We start from the raw sequence: 15,722 nt of genomic DNA on the forward strand, positions 1-15,722 counted from the left end.
TAAATATTATCTTCATGAGAGTGAGAGATGACTACAAAGCCAACTATGAGCTGGTTTTGACCCTACAAAAGAAAGTACCAACTGGTACAACTTTTGTACAATCAATATCGGGTTATTTGTATTGTGCTGTATTCATTATTTATCTCAAAAGTATGACTCAAATGATGCAACTTTCTGGACCATGTCTTCTTTTCCCAGTTCTGAAAGCTCTGTTTGTTCATGTGGCTTAGCAGGCATGAAATGAAAAATGACATAATGCTTTTGTATCCCACAATGTTGTTATTGTCAACAAGATGTGGGACCCACAAGAAGAATTGTTTGAAAAAAATATCCCATTGAACAACTACAACTGAAATAAGATTCTAATTTACCTGTTCAACTGCAGGCTTCCAATTATTGCATACTATTGTGATAGTTCAGAGTCAATAAGTCATTGCATAGAATCAAACTCAACCAAGAAGCCGCAATATCTACATCTCTCTTGATATAAAAACTGAATAATGCCATCACATTCACATTGTTTGGTAATAATAATGTGGTGAATGAACATAAGTAATGCCTACAATCCTCAAAACACTTCTCTCCCCATAATGTGTAGTAGGGGGTGTGAGAATCATACATACAGCCTCTATAGGGAGAATATGTAATTTGCAAAAGAATGAAAGGCCTCACAATTCAATACATCAACAGCATCAACCGGGGGGATGTTGTGATGTGAAGAGGTTTTGGAAGCAATGAAGCACCACTGTAGAAACACTTTGCAGTGACCATATCCTTAGCTAGTTGGGACCCCTTTCATCGCCACACAATTTTGGGGCCTTTGGGATTCCGAGTTGGGGCAGCTTTTCTTCATATAAGCAGGGATGCTGCCACTCACATTCTTGTAACAGGACAGGGATTCAGTGACAATTCCATTAGCACCTCCTTGAGAGGGGTTTGATCCTGAAGAGGACATGAAACCGTTAGCTTTTCTTCCCATAAGCAGGGATGTTGGCACCCACATTCTTGTAATAGGACAGGGATTTAATGACAATTCCATTAGCATCTCTTTGAGAGGGGTTTGATCCTGAAGAGGACATGAAATCGTTACTTTTTTTTGTCCTCTGTCGCCGCAACTCGAGGATTCTGACACAAGCCGTAATTGTTGATCTTTAAGTTTCCTCAACTACATTTGGTACTTTGCTTTGAGCCGTCTAAGTTCCTGTTGTATTTCATTCTCATAACTGTCAGAGACGTGATATAGCATTAGCAATGGAGGAACATCATAGATTGATCGAGAACCTGTCAAGGAAATGAACCGATTTTGTCGCACCGGAAGCAATTTGGTTGTCCACATCCTTTACCGAGCTTAGGTGGTTCAATCTTTCATATTCTTCGTCAGAGTGGCTTCGTGCAGAGTGCACTGGACTAAGTTCCCGGCTTTCATGTTGATTCCATATTTCCAGATAATGCAAGCAGTGTGACGAGCTCAGTGGATTTGGTGCAACTTCTGTCCCATCTTCAAATTCATCGACTTGAAATGTAACCTCTTCAAACCGGCCATGCATCGAAGCAGCACATCCATGTCTACAACATTGAGGGAGTTCAAAGTTCCTCGCACCGGGATTATTTGACAAAAATTCCATTAGGGAACCGTTGGAAGTACGGTTGGAAGCACAATTTTGACAATAATTTTGATTTGCAAAACAGTGTGTTTCTTCTATCCCTGGTCCAGATCTCCATTCAGGCACTAAGGAGGCAATCTCCCCATCAATCATATCTGCTATTTTTGTCACATCTTGATCAGTAATATCAAGTTCTGCAACCATTTCAGTTGCCACGCTCAATGCCGTATCAGTTTCAATGTCAAATGGGAAATATATATTTCGGATATGACCTGCATGGAGACATAATTAAGTACGAGTTCTGATAATTGCTATAAAGGAAAGATAACCTATTCAACAGAATTGATTGTCTAAGGGAAAGAAATAAATTTCTGACCTTCTTTATCTGCAATCCTGAGTCTTAAAAAGATGCCGCCATCGTCTCTCTTCTTTCCTTTGATACTTATGTCAACATTTGGAGAATGCTCATCGTCCTGATACTCAAAAAGCTCGATTCCACTGTATTCGATCTCAGTTGGTTGATACCCCCATTCCGTTTGGGATTCATAACTATAACCATAACTGTTTGAGTATCCATTAGTGAATGAACTGTTACTGTGATGAGGTTCAAGGTAAGGTTGCCTTAGAAGAGGACCCATGTCTTCAAGCTCACTCATGTAATCCAGTGGTCTCAAATTGGATGCGCAACTATCCATACAAAGGAACGGGTCATTCAACAACTCTCTTGCTGAGAGCCTCAGAGACACAGTAGCCAAGCACTTTTCTACAAATTGTCTGACTTCTGGATCCTTCACCTTGTACAAGGCATCAGGTTTCTTACCCTAAAACATTAACGCGTGAGAATGGAATCAAATTCATTCAAACCGACAAGGTCAGAGAGAGAGAGAGAGAGAGAGAGAGAGAGATAAGGAAAGGGAGCTTACAGATATAACTTTCTTGTAGATTTGAGCAGGATGGGTACATTCACTATATGGATATTCAAAGGTGACCATTTCCAAAATGCACATCCCAAATGAGTAAATGTCAACTAATTCATTATATGCCTCTTCATAAACTTCTGGAGCCATGAACTCTGGTGTCCCTGCAGAATGGGGATACCAATAGAGAAACATGAACCATCATCAACATACTGGCCCTCTAGACATTCAAGTCACCAAATATTCAATACTTAACAAGAAACTAAGACAAAATTTATTGTCTTTGGAGGTAAAGTTTCCAGTTCCAACTTACAGCAATTAATATCAGATGTCATAAGATTTGAGCTAGTTAAACATACCAACACAGTGAGCAGCATGTGGTTTACGGAGAATCGCAGCAAGGCCAAGATCCCCAATCTTCACTTCCCCTTGGTTCCCATTGACAAAGATGTTGTCACACTTCAGATCTCTGTGGATTACAGGAGGGTCATGGCTATGAAGGTAGAAAAGTCCTCTCAGGATCTGTCTACACCATTGCTTAACTGCTTTAATGTCAACTCTCTTGTGCTTCAGCCTGTACCTACCAGAACCAAAAAGACAAGCAAACCCGCTTGGAGTTATCAGACATATAAAAGACCCAGAAAGCAAATTCGGCAGAAGCCAATAAATGATGATGATTTCAAGAGATTTTATCAGACTCTTACTGTCTCAAAGTCCCAGAAGTAAACATTTCAGTCACAAAGTTAATGTTCCTATGCGTAGTATCCACCCAAGAAGTAAAGAACTTCATAATGTTCTTGTGCTTCAAAGTCTTGAGTAGATGGATTTCACAGTAGAGTCTTTCAAGATCTTCGGGACTTCGAAGGAAATCATGAAGTTTGACTTGGTTCCAAGCAACTTCAATCCCTTCATACTGATCGAAGGCTCTGTAACTGCTTCAAATCAAACACCAATAACACTCAAATCAATCAACAACCCATTTGCAAGAGCTCATAGAAAGACCACAAAAAGTTCAAATCTGCTCAAAATCAGAAGTGGTTCAATCACCAAATTCAGCAAAACTATCAAAAGAGCATAGAAAAATCACAAAATTCATACACTGTCTTCGAAGCTCCTTTGCCGAGGATTTCCTTGTACTGCAAAGCCACAAAAAATGGAATCCAAAAATCAGACCCAAAAGGCTTAATAAGACGTAGAAGCAGAAAAATAGGCAGAGAAACATAATTTACTCTGCCATATCTTCCAGTAGGATCAACTTCAACAAACTCAGAGTAATCATCTGGCTCCTCAAGATAACTCAGACCATTCATTCTCCGAAAATTCTTTATTTATTTTTGTGCTTCCTCTTCTTGTTCCTTTGTTGTGATTTGGGATTTCTCTCTTTCCTTCTGTTTTTCCCTCTCTTTTCTTCTGCTTCTGACTCGGTATGAGACGGAAAGATGAGCAAAAGCTGATCTATCATACATTAAGTTGGATTCATTTTCAATATTAGTAGAAAAGTTAAAAATTAAATTTAAATTATTATTATGTAATATGTTCTTTAATTGTTTGATGAATTGAAAGTTGATGTTTGCTAAAAATTTTAAATTAAAATATTATTAATTTTTATAATATTATATTATGATTTTTATAAATTTTATAATATGTTTGGTTATTGAATATTATTTAATAAATATAATTTATTATTAAAATTAATTTTAAGTAGAATGCTATAAATATTTTTATATCAATAATATTATATTAAAATAAAACGGTATTATAATATTATATTACTATTAATTAACTTTTATTTAATCAATAAAATTAGCTTATAAATATTTTTATTATCATACGATTTTAATTTACTTATTATAAGTAATTGTTTTAATTTATTTTATATTTTACTTATAAATATTTTTATTTTATCATCTTAATATTAATATAAAATGATTAGATAAGTGAGGCCCTCTCTTTCTCACGCATGGTAGTAATTAGTGGGTCTCAATTTTATCAAACAATCCTGCTAAATAGCCCAATGAAAATAGTGTCAATTGTTTCCAATCCCATGTGACAATCCACATCAACATGTAACCTAAGCTTCTTTTTTTGTCTATATAAACACTCTCATGACTCATCTCTTTCTTTCCTCTCTCTCTCTCCTCTCCCTCTCTTTTTCTCCCTCCCACTCTCATGACATAACACTGCCACTCACCGAAGCTCCTCCGTCTAACCACCAATTGGAGCTGTTGACTCATCGAACGAAAGCGCCGGGCCACTAGGATCATTTCCTGACCACACCACCCATCGCCTCTCGTATCGTCAGAACAAGGCACTTAAAGGAGAAGGTCACAGAGGCACAAATCGCGTTGATCCGGCCACCTTTGGTGACATCTCCGGCAATCGACCACATATTTGGACTCCACACGTTGGGGCGCACCTTACCCACCCATTTTTCGGCCAGATTGTTGCCAGAATCCGGCAACCCAATGCAACATACATTGTAAGTAAATAATGTAATCCATCAATCCGCGCATCCAGCCACCTCCAACAATGTCTCCGGCCACCTCTAGCTCCAGCAACACTGTAATTTGTTTTCTCACTTTTTTTTTTTTTTTTGCATATTTTGGACGTTACACTGTATTGAAAACAATGTAATAATGTGTTTGACACTCATTTGAGTGAATATGCTTTTGAGACAATTTATTTTACCTTGTTATTCATAATTGATTTGTAGACTATTTTTTCTCTAGCTTATATATGGCAAACACTAAAAATTACATTGTTTTGATAATTTTGACAATTTACATTGTTTTGGAAATTTGACAATTTATATTGTTATGGAAATTTGACATTTTATATCTTATATTTGCCTATTCTGGAAATGACATTGTTTTAAAAATAATGTAAATGCAGGTCTGTGTGAAAAAAATAATGTTATAACATGTTTGTGTGAAAAAAAAAACAATGTAATCTTGAGTTTATATGTCCAAAAAACAATGTTTATAAAGACATAAGATAAAAAATGAAAGTGGGAGAGAATATGGAGAGAGAGTTTGATTTTCAAATTTTGAATAAAAGAGAAGTGGAGGGAGAAAATTTTAAATTTCAAATGTGTCCATCCATGTCAATATGCTTTCCATGTCATCAAGCTTAGGTGGCAATGTCACATGAGATTGGGAAGATTTGGGATCAAAAGTGTTGGGACAAATAATACTTTCCTTTTGATAAAGTGAGGCATGTAGTGGGCCCCACGTGAAATAAATTTTAAAAAAGAAAAAGTTAGAGAGGAACCACCTTCAGAAGTTCCATCTTGGAGATTTTGATATGGCAGTGGAACTGTTGGTGCCGCTCTCCCTTTGGTGAGGCGTTCAACGCCAGCGAATCGCACAGCGAAATTTTTGTGCTCAACGCCTCACCAAACAGGCGGTGAAATAGTTATTTTTTTGATTGAGAAATCATACAAGATAGAAGATGATGAGCTACATAAGGATTATACGAATAAATATCAGGTACAATATCTCGAAAACAATATTGTCGACAATGAAAACATATTATAGACGACATTTGGAAAACATATTATAGACGACAGACATTACCTATTTTTGGGTCTTTAAACGACATGATGTGAGTATGACTTTATCATTTTTTATATATACTTTACTCGTTCATTTTTATACACTAATTTTGTTTTTCTATGACAGATATACAAAAGTAAATATCATTTGATTTCTTAGACTCGAGGGGTTGCTATACAAAGTAGACGTGTCCTTACAATCAGATCCTCTAATTGCAGTGGAAATGACAGGAAGCCACGAGTATTGCTTGCTTGTGAAAGGTTTGGTACATATAGGTGGTTAGTGGTGACTCAAAGATTGTCAAGAAATGTCTATCTATCGGTATCAAAAATTGTGGTTGTCCATTCTTACTTAAGGGAAAGAAAAATAAAACAGGGGATGGTTGGGTTTTGAAAGTTTTAAACGGAAAGCACAATCATCAAATGCAACATACTCATAACTATTTATAATGAGTGTCAGAGGCACAGAGTCACCGAGAAGGCGGGAAGGACACAAATGTAATATTTATTGGGTAAACTTTTTGAGCACAAGTATTATGTGCACCATAGATCTTTTGTTGACATTACAGACACAGTAGTTGATTTGATGTGGGCCCATCCGACGTGCATTGATTTGTTACGTACTTTTCCACATGTTTTGTTATTAGACTGTACATACAAAACTAACCGATATTGAATGTCATTGTAGAGGTTGTTGTGATTACATCAGTTGTCTTACATTTCTAGTTTCATTTGCCTACATAGGTGGTGAGCGTATAGAAAATTACTTATGGGTATTTCATAGGCTTTGATCAATTATGGAGGATAATGGTATTGAGCTCCCATCAGTGAATGTGACGGATAAGGAGTTGTCTCTTATAAGTGTCATGGAGACTATTTTTTTTGATACTCAACATTTGTTATGTCGATGACATATCAACAAAAATATTTTGACAAAGTGCAAGAAAATGTTTAGGGACAAGGACACATGAGAGGTGTTTACGAGTATATGTGGTATTGCTGTTTTGACATATAATGAGGCTGATTATGTACGTAGAGTGAATGATCTCATGACCACATTCAATATGAATCACACTCCTGTTAAATATGTCTTTGATACATGGTTAAATCTTTATAAGGAGAAGTTCATTGTTGCATTCACAAATAATTATATGCATTTTGGTAAAACGACGACGAATAGGTAATGAAATTATCACCTTGTTCATTTACATACATACTGTGTAATCACTAAGTATTTTTCATATGTATATTTATAGAGTTGAAAGCGCATATGCAAACTTTAAATGACACTTGAGTTCTTCCCAATGAAGTTTCGAATTGCTATCAGAACTCTAACTCATATTTTCTTCATAGGTAATCTTCGAATGAGCTCATCCAGTACCTCCAATTGAAAACAAATGGCACATGTTTCGACATTCATGTGCATCTGGATGGAAAGAAGGATATACTACACGTATCAATCATTTTATGATACTCAAAGATCTCAACATAGCGATACGAGAATCGATTGACATTAATAGAGGGAGTAATTAACCAATTTTACGGACATAATAAGAGAACATATCCTGGAGATTACCAAAATAAGAAAAATGACTTGCTCTGGCGGGTTCATGTTCGTGAAGAGCTTGTTCTAGATCTACAAAAGGTAAGTTGGTAAAAAAAAAAGAAAAAAAAAAGATAGCTCGGTTTTGACTAAACTGAACAAGATGAAAGTTCAATTCTTTTTAAAAAAAGATAGGCTCTATTTCAACAAAACCCAACAGAAGTAGTGGTGGATGCATGGACGGTCGTGTTAATTGGCCGAGGATGGAGTTGCTGAGATGATAGAGATATGTGGGTGGGGAAGATGATATTTAGGATATTATATGTTACGTAATAATATAAGGATAATTTGGAAAGCTCAATTAATGTGTGTGTTAAAAAAATTGGGGTATGTTAAGTGAGTGTCTATAGTGAATTCAAGTATACGTGCAAATAGAGAATCACGAGTACCTCAGATGATACTCATGCGTATGGTATCTCATAGAGGTATCGAGTTAGAGCCTCCCCAATCATCTTCCCCTATATTAAAAAAAAAAAAAAAAAGAGTATACGTGCAAATAATGGCTCTCTAGTTTCACAAAATTTAGAATTATTATTTTTAGGAGTCGGTTTTGACCCTTTACGGTAATGTGTTAGCTCATATGGAGCTGGTTTGCCTATTCATATGTCTGGTCGTGGTCGTGTACGTAAGGGCCAAAGAAGCACAAACTGAAATAAACATATACGGTGTGTTTGGCTCGGGTGTTAGGGTGCACTCATTGAAGAGACAAATTTGACCTTCACATGTGAATTCCATGCACCAAAACAGCAAAACCACGTTAAGATTTTTGTCGAGTCGTATTCAAATCCAAACACTTATGAGACATCATCGTGAAGGGGTTGTGTGGTTAGGGTGTCTATCGTCGACTAATCCAATGAAAGGTCACATATCATCATCAACTATATATATATATATATATATATATATATATATATATGTTTGTGTATATATATATATATATATGTTTGTGTATATATATGTGTGTGTGTGTGTGTGTAGAGGCTGCTTTGAATTTTTCTCTTTATTTGGCTTTTATAATAAATATATATAATCTCACTTTGAATTTCTCAAATATGCTTTTGAGCCTCATCCATGGGCATGGCCAAACTCTCCCAAAAAAGAAAAGCTCTAGAATAGTAGAATTAGGTAGACAAAGAGGGACCCCCCACCGGTCAATGATCCAAACATTTCTTCTCTTTAGCAGATGGAAGTTGAATCCATCAGTTTTCTTTTCATCGCAGTGCCAAATTGAGAGCCTAATTTTGAAAGGACTGACTAGTTATAGGCCCCTACCATGCATGCCAACTTAATTTGGGTAGGTTTGGCTTTCTTATGGAATACTAAGTATATGGAAGAGTTGAAGAGAAAACGTTCTCTTAGGAATTTTTTTTCCCTATTCAATATACCACCAAAAAGTGAAAGAGAAGGCACTTAAACCCTAAGATCTAGGGTTTTCACAAAGAAATAAGTCCAACAAGGAATAGTCCCAAACTCAAAGAAGACATCGGGCTTGTTTGGGAATGCTGTGAGGTGCTGTGAGGTGTGGTGTGGTGTGGTGCTGTGAGTTATAAAACTGTAGTGCTGTGAGGTGAGTTGAAACGCAAAAGGCTGTTTGGCACATAACTTTTAAAACTGTGATGCGGTGTGGTGCGGTGCGTTTGACGTATCAAAATTACGCTTATATTAGATAACTAATAATATTAATATAAAATCACTCAAGGTTTACCTTGTACATTAATCTAAAATACAATAATTGACCTAATTTGATTACGTAGGACAAGTCAACATATATTGTAAGTGTTTGGGAGTGTGGCGAGGTGTGGTGAGGTGCTGTGAGGTAAAAAGCTGTGGTGCTGTGAGGTGAGTTAGAACGCAAAAGCTGTTTGGCGTATCATAAAAAACTGTGGTGCTGTGAGGTGTGTTGCAACTGAACACAGTTGCAACACACTGCCAAACTCATACATAATGTGCGGGTTTGGCAGCACGGTCATAGGCCCACGTTTGTGTTACGGTTGGACGTAACGGGCCGAATCTGTTTGTTGCAGCCCATCACACGTTTCGGCCAGCCCACGTTTGTTGGATGACGTTCCAGACCACGTGAATTTCTCGTTCCAGCCCACAATACACACACAAGTACGCGTTTCTTCATCTCTGAGAAGGCGATCTTACTGAATCCATCCACAACTGAGCTCTCCCACCTGACGTGAACCACGGTGACTCCGCTGCATATACACTCAGCTACGACGACGAGATTCGCGACGAGCTCAACTCAAATCAAATTAGGTATGTGCTCGATTTGGCCATTCAATTTCTTTTCCGTTGTTGTTGTTCGCGGGGGTGAGGGTTAGGGATTTCGGCCAAACCATGTCTGCCTTTAGGGTTTGATAGAGGTGGTTCTAACACATAGCTCTTGCTCATACGCTGGTCTCGGGATTGCGCTCGGTAATTTTGTTAAGAACATGATTTCTTTGAATCGACGAGTCATTTTTGCTTGCCCTAAGATAATTAGAAAAAGAATTTATCTTGTGAGGAGGAGGAATGCGTGCATGAGGGATTGCACCATGCTAGTTGACATAAATTCCAGAGGAATGAAAAATCATACTTTCTAAATGTTATATAAACTCGTAGAACAATAAAATACATAACACTTTTTCATTATGAAAAACAATCAAGAGATTAAAAGCATGACCTGATGAACTTAATATTATGACTGTACATTGTCAAGGAACATATATGTTTTGCTAGATTCTCACCTCTCTTATAATGTATGAGCTAGATTCTCACTTCTCTTATTGTTCGAAATGTACATGTCCCTGACATATAGTCTACCTCTATTGATCCCCTGTTCTTTGCACTGTCCAGTGACAAAGATTCTGGAGTTCTACTGTCTATTAGTGTTAGAATTCTCTAAGGCATTTTACACAGCAAAGGATTATAGGTAGGTAGTAGGGTATAAGATTTATTACTTTAACATGTTATATAAGATTTATTCCAAATGTTCTATTGTCTATATGTAAGTTGGATCCAAAAAAACTGTCATATGGGCATCCGTGTTTGCATTGTCTTCACAACATGTGCATGATGTTTGGTTTATCTTTAATAATAATATTTGGTTTATCAAACTGAGTTTGCATTTGTTGTGGTGCTTAGTGTAATTTGTGTGGCAATAGAATTAGGGTGTATATTTTTATTTATTGTACAACTGTGTGCCTTAGCATTTATATTTGTGGATAAGTTATAAACATCGCCCTTGTAACGTAGTATGAGTAATACAACCCAAGCTGCAGCATCAACCCAAGCTGCAGACAAGGCCAATTGGGACTCTTCCCAAACCAAAGTGTTTGTTGATCTTTGTGTCGAACAAGTAAATGAAGGACGTAGGTCTGGTTCACACTTCACCAAAGAAGGTTGGCAGAAGATAGTTAATGGCTTTTTTGAGAAAACAGGGAAGCGATATGATCAACCACAATTTAAGAACAAATGGGACAATCTGAAATATAAAGATTAAAAGTCCAAAACAGGCTGAAATATAAAAATAGGAATTGAGGCCCCAAACATCAAAATTAAGCTAAATACGAGACCCACTGCTGAAGATTTTGTTGAAACAAGTCAAACCTCCGATTTTCACATAATCCAAGATAATAGGTAAAGCTATAAATACTATGTCATTATGTCATCAATGTCATGCCATCATATTGCTACATGAAACATGCATAAAAGATTGCTCCGTTTTGGATGAGTAGATAAAACTCCGTATAGTATAAAATTATCCTTTAATGAATTTATCCAGTGTTTGGATGATTTTTAAAATACTTGGGATAGTATAACTTTATACAAAAGTGGTTCTTATACGATATCGTCCGTATAATATTAAAACACCTCCAACTCATTTTTATTTTATACGGAGCGCTTAGTATAAGAAATAACATGTCAAATGATAAAAAGAGCCTCACTCTCACTTTAATTGGGGGTAATCCAGACATATTACCATAAATCTTATACTATACAAGCTTAATATCAGATTATTTTCAAACATCGGATAGGATTAAATTATACATCAACTTATACAAAGATTAAATTATACATTGGATAGGAAAATTATACTATACAGAGTTCCAAACGGAGCCTAGGTTTTGCATTTTCGTTTTTATTGTTCTATTAAATTAACTAAATTATAATTTTCTTTCTCTAGAATCCAACAACTAAACAACACATATGTTGTTGAACTTACCCCTTCGAGTCTGGACGAGGAGTAGAACACGACAAGTGATTCACAGGCGGAAACAATCTTCTTGCCAAAGGAATGTCCAGGTCATGAATATGGTACTAGAGTAAATCCGTATGTATTCACATCACAAGAACCTAGATCTACAAAAGAAAAATCGGAGGGAGAGAACTAGGACATTTGTGTGAAAACTCTCAAGTTTCAGATGTAAACCAGAGCGTTTGTGTGAAAACTCTCAAGTTTCAGATGTGATTCTAATTTTCTATACCCCCTCTATTTATAGAGAAAAAAGTAAGAATCCTATTAAAACTCCCAAGGAGTGCTAGCTTATCTAGGACATAGTCTCTATTCTTCACTAGAATTAGACTGCTACATTTTCATCTTTCAATAGGACTTAAACACAAACTTTGATCTATATCCTTAGTTTGGATATGATCCTTTCTCTTATTCCTACAATATGTATTGCAGTAGTGTTAGGTAGCCCATGAGAGACAAAGTCTCTTAAAAGAAATTTTAAAACTTTTTAACTCTCAAAATACATGTTAGATTTAAAAAAAAAATTACATATTCAGAATCAGCGCATAAATCTCTTTATAATAAGATCCATTGTCGATGAGTTTTATCAGGTGGATCTTAATTCCATTATTTTTTCAATGGAATTTCAAAAAGAATGGATTCAAAACTAAAACAATGAATTCTACATTGTGTTTTAAAAAACAATGAAAACTATATTAAAACAATAAATTTTGGACAATAAATTCTGGGATAAAATAGTGGAACAAAGCTATTCCATTTATTTAATCAATAGAATAAACCTATTGGGCTCACATGGACTATCAAACTGATGGGTTACATGTCATTTTTGTATGTATTGGACTAATGTTAATTGTTTAGCGTAAACCCATAGTGGGTGAGTCCAACCCAATATTTTCAAAATACACACCCAATGATACGTAATGAAAAATAAATGAAAACGAGAACAAACAAAATGAGAAAAGATCAGCTATTAATTAATCGGGAGAGTTTGTCATTAGGCCATAATTTTAAGCGTAATCATTTGGCATCTTTGATAAAAGCACTCATGGATCAATTATATGGTTTGTTTGTAGTGTTTATTTATGTTTAATTAAATATTAAATCATGAAGCATGCATAGATAGTCCAAAAGAAAAGTAGAGGCACTTTAACTATTTGCAAGAGATTAGTTGTAAATAATGTAATTGGTGTAGGGTAATTATAATAAATTATAAATGTTGACATCTATAAATGTTATTTATTATTTTCCCTCTATTTAATTTTAGTTATTTTGTTTTTTTTGGATCTTAAATTTTCTTTTTTGTGTTTAATTTTAATATATTTCCGTATGGATAATTGAATTAGCTTTATGGGGCGGCCATATGTGGTGTTTGGAGGTTGGGATACACTTGATGACCTTTCCACGTGTGTCATATTGGGATCCTATGCATCCTTGTATGATCCAATTCTAATTGATGAATATTTTTTTTTCTCTTTTATTGAGGTAGTAGCATATTCTTGATCTCTCTTTTATTCATTTTGTACTAGTATTCCACAGACTAGTTGGCTATTATTATATTTAGTGTGATGCCATTTATTTTGGATATTTTTGAAACTATTTGGCTATACTATATTCACCAGGGTAGCTTTTTTTTTTGTGATGCCGTTATGTAATGATATGGGTTCCTTTTTTTGAAAGAAACAGGTCAAAACACAGATCCGAATAGATTCATATGCCAAATAGATACATGAAAAAGAGTGTAATATGAACTCAAGCCATTAAAAAATGATAATTGATTTAGATGGGATATTTCATACATATTACCACATATGTTATACTATAATTTTGTCTAACAACAAATCAAACATTGTATTGGAGAAATGAATTTCTTCTTCCAAAGGTGAGAAACGAGACACACCCAACGATATCCGTCTACGCTATATAAGAGATTGATATATCTTTTTTAGTTTCATTCATCTAATCCGCTAAATATTAATAGAATAGTGATTGTTTCTTTTAAAAGAAAAATGAATTTGTTTTAGAACTAATTTTTTTCCTTTTTTTAAAATCCTTATAACTAGAAAACACTTTTTTTGTAAACTTTCCAATATTTTCTTCGAATTTTTTACTAATGTTTTTAAAATCAAAAAGAGAAGTTGTTCTTTTGATATTTATGATAATGAAAAGAGATGATAGAAGGTTTTTCTTATCTTCCTATAGTACTCAAAAATTTGATATATATTTTGTTTTAATTTTCACCAACATCTTACGAGTTTTAAAATTGATAATATTATAACATATATACCTCATCATTAATAATTATTATTTTTTTTATTTATGTGTATACTGATAAGATTGAAGAAAATTTGGTGAAAACAAGAGAGTAGTAACTCAAGTAAGAATTGATCATATATAGTTAAGATCAATACGCGTGTGACCGATATTTGGTTGTACAATTGAAATAACATGATTGTTGGTTAGGTATATCATACCATTCACACCATCTCCATCTGCATCTGCCATTTTATGTTCTTATTTTTTTTTGAGTAATACACCATACCATTTAGTCACATTATTATATTCAAAATGAATCAAAATGAAGTGTCTAAGTGTGTTTGGATTGAAGGATTTAAGGGAATGAAAGAGAAGGGAAACGGAAGGGAGGGAAGGGAAGGTAGAATATTTTTTCATCTCTCATGTTTAGATATAGATAAAAAGAAAGGAAATAAAATTCATTTAATTTACTAATTTATCTTTACTTTTTATGTTAAAATATTATATATATATATATATATATATATATATATATAAGGATAAAATAGATTTTTAACTTATAAATAACTTAATTAGTCCTACCTTACTGACAAATGACTCCATTTTGGGGAGAAAGTATTTTGGTTCCTCCCAATTCTCTTCAAATTCATCCCCTTAATTTTTTCTAAACTATCTAAACAAAGGAATTGGAAGGAAATTAACTTCATTTCCTTTCTCTTCTCTTCCGTTCTCCCAAATTCCTCTATGCAAATACACTCTTAATGTTTTTTTTATTAATTCAAAAAATTCCAGTACGATATCCTTCCTTTCAATAGAAAAAAAAACACTAAAATGACTTGGATAATTATATATATTAGATGGAAATAGTGTTGATTAATTGGGCAGAGGAAATAGTTATTGTTGCAATTACTCTGAAGATAACTTGTACTCTTAAACATAGATAAAATGAATGAGACATGAAAACAATGAAATTTTTATATAAAAAAATGTTCCTAGAAAATAAAAATATTAATAAACACTTAAATATGTACTACTAATAATATAAAAGGGTTGCTAAAAGAATCTTGTTGGTAATTTTCCAACCAATATTAGTAAGAAGCTTTAACTTTAACACCCGAACCACTAGTTGGAGTGATAAGAATGATGTGTATTATTCTGGTGACTAAGTTTCGAATCCCTCCTCCCCATTTTAAAAAAAGAAGTTTAAATTTAAATCCTTAAAATTATCAACAAAATTCTCTTATGAGTGAACTAAAAAACTCAAATTTAATTTACCTTTTACCCATATAAAAGTATGAGGAAATTTAAGTATAAAAAATAACTTTGATTCACTAACAAGAGACGGCTCGACTAACAATCGACTGGGTTAGGTATATGTGTGCCCAATGTTCGACTCCAATGAAAAACAAATTTCTGAATGGTATTTCAAAAAAAAAAAAACTTTGATTGCCGGTCCACATTGCTTGGCGATATTTAATAGGAACCATCACCAAAATTTAAATATTTTTTGCGTGGAAAATAATATTATGGTTGCATAAATAGTAAACATGAC

General features: G+C 34.5%; 1 pseudogene; it reads right to left on the bottom strand.

Moving 5' to 3' along the window:
- Positions 1-457: 457 nt before the first annotated feature.
- LOC120011124 lies at positions 458-3,968 on the bottom strand (annotated as a pseudogene).
- Positions 3,969-15,722: the final 11,754 nt, after the last annotated feature.

The sequence above is a fragment of the Tripterygium wilfordii genome, chromosome 12 (assembly GCF_013401445.1).
Source record: "Tripterygium wilfordii isolate XIE 37 chromosome 12, ASM1340144v1, whole genome shotgun sequence".
Taxonomy (NCBI): domain Eukaryota; kingdom Viridiplantae; phylum Streptophyta; class Magnoliopsida; order Celastrales; family Celastraceae; genus Tripterygium; species Tripterygium wilfordii.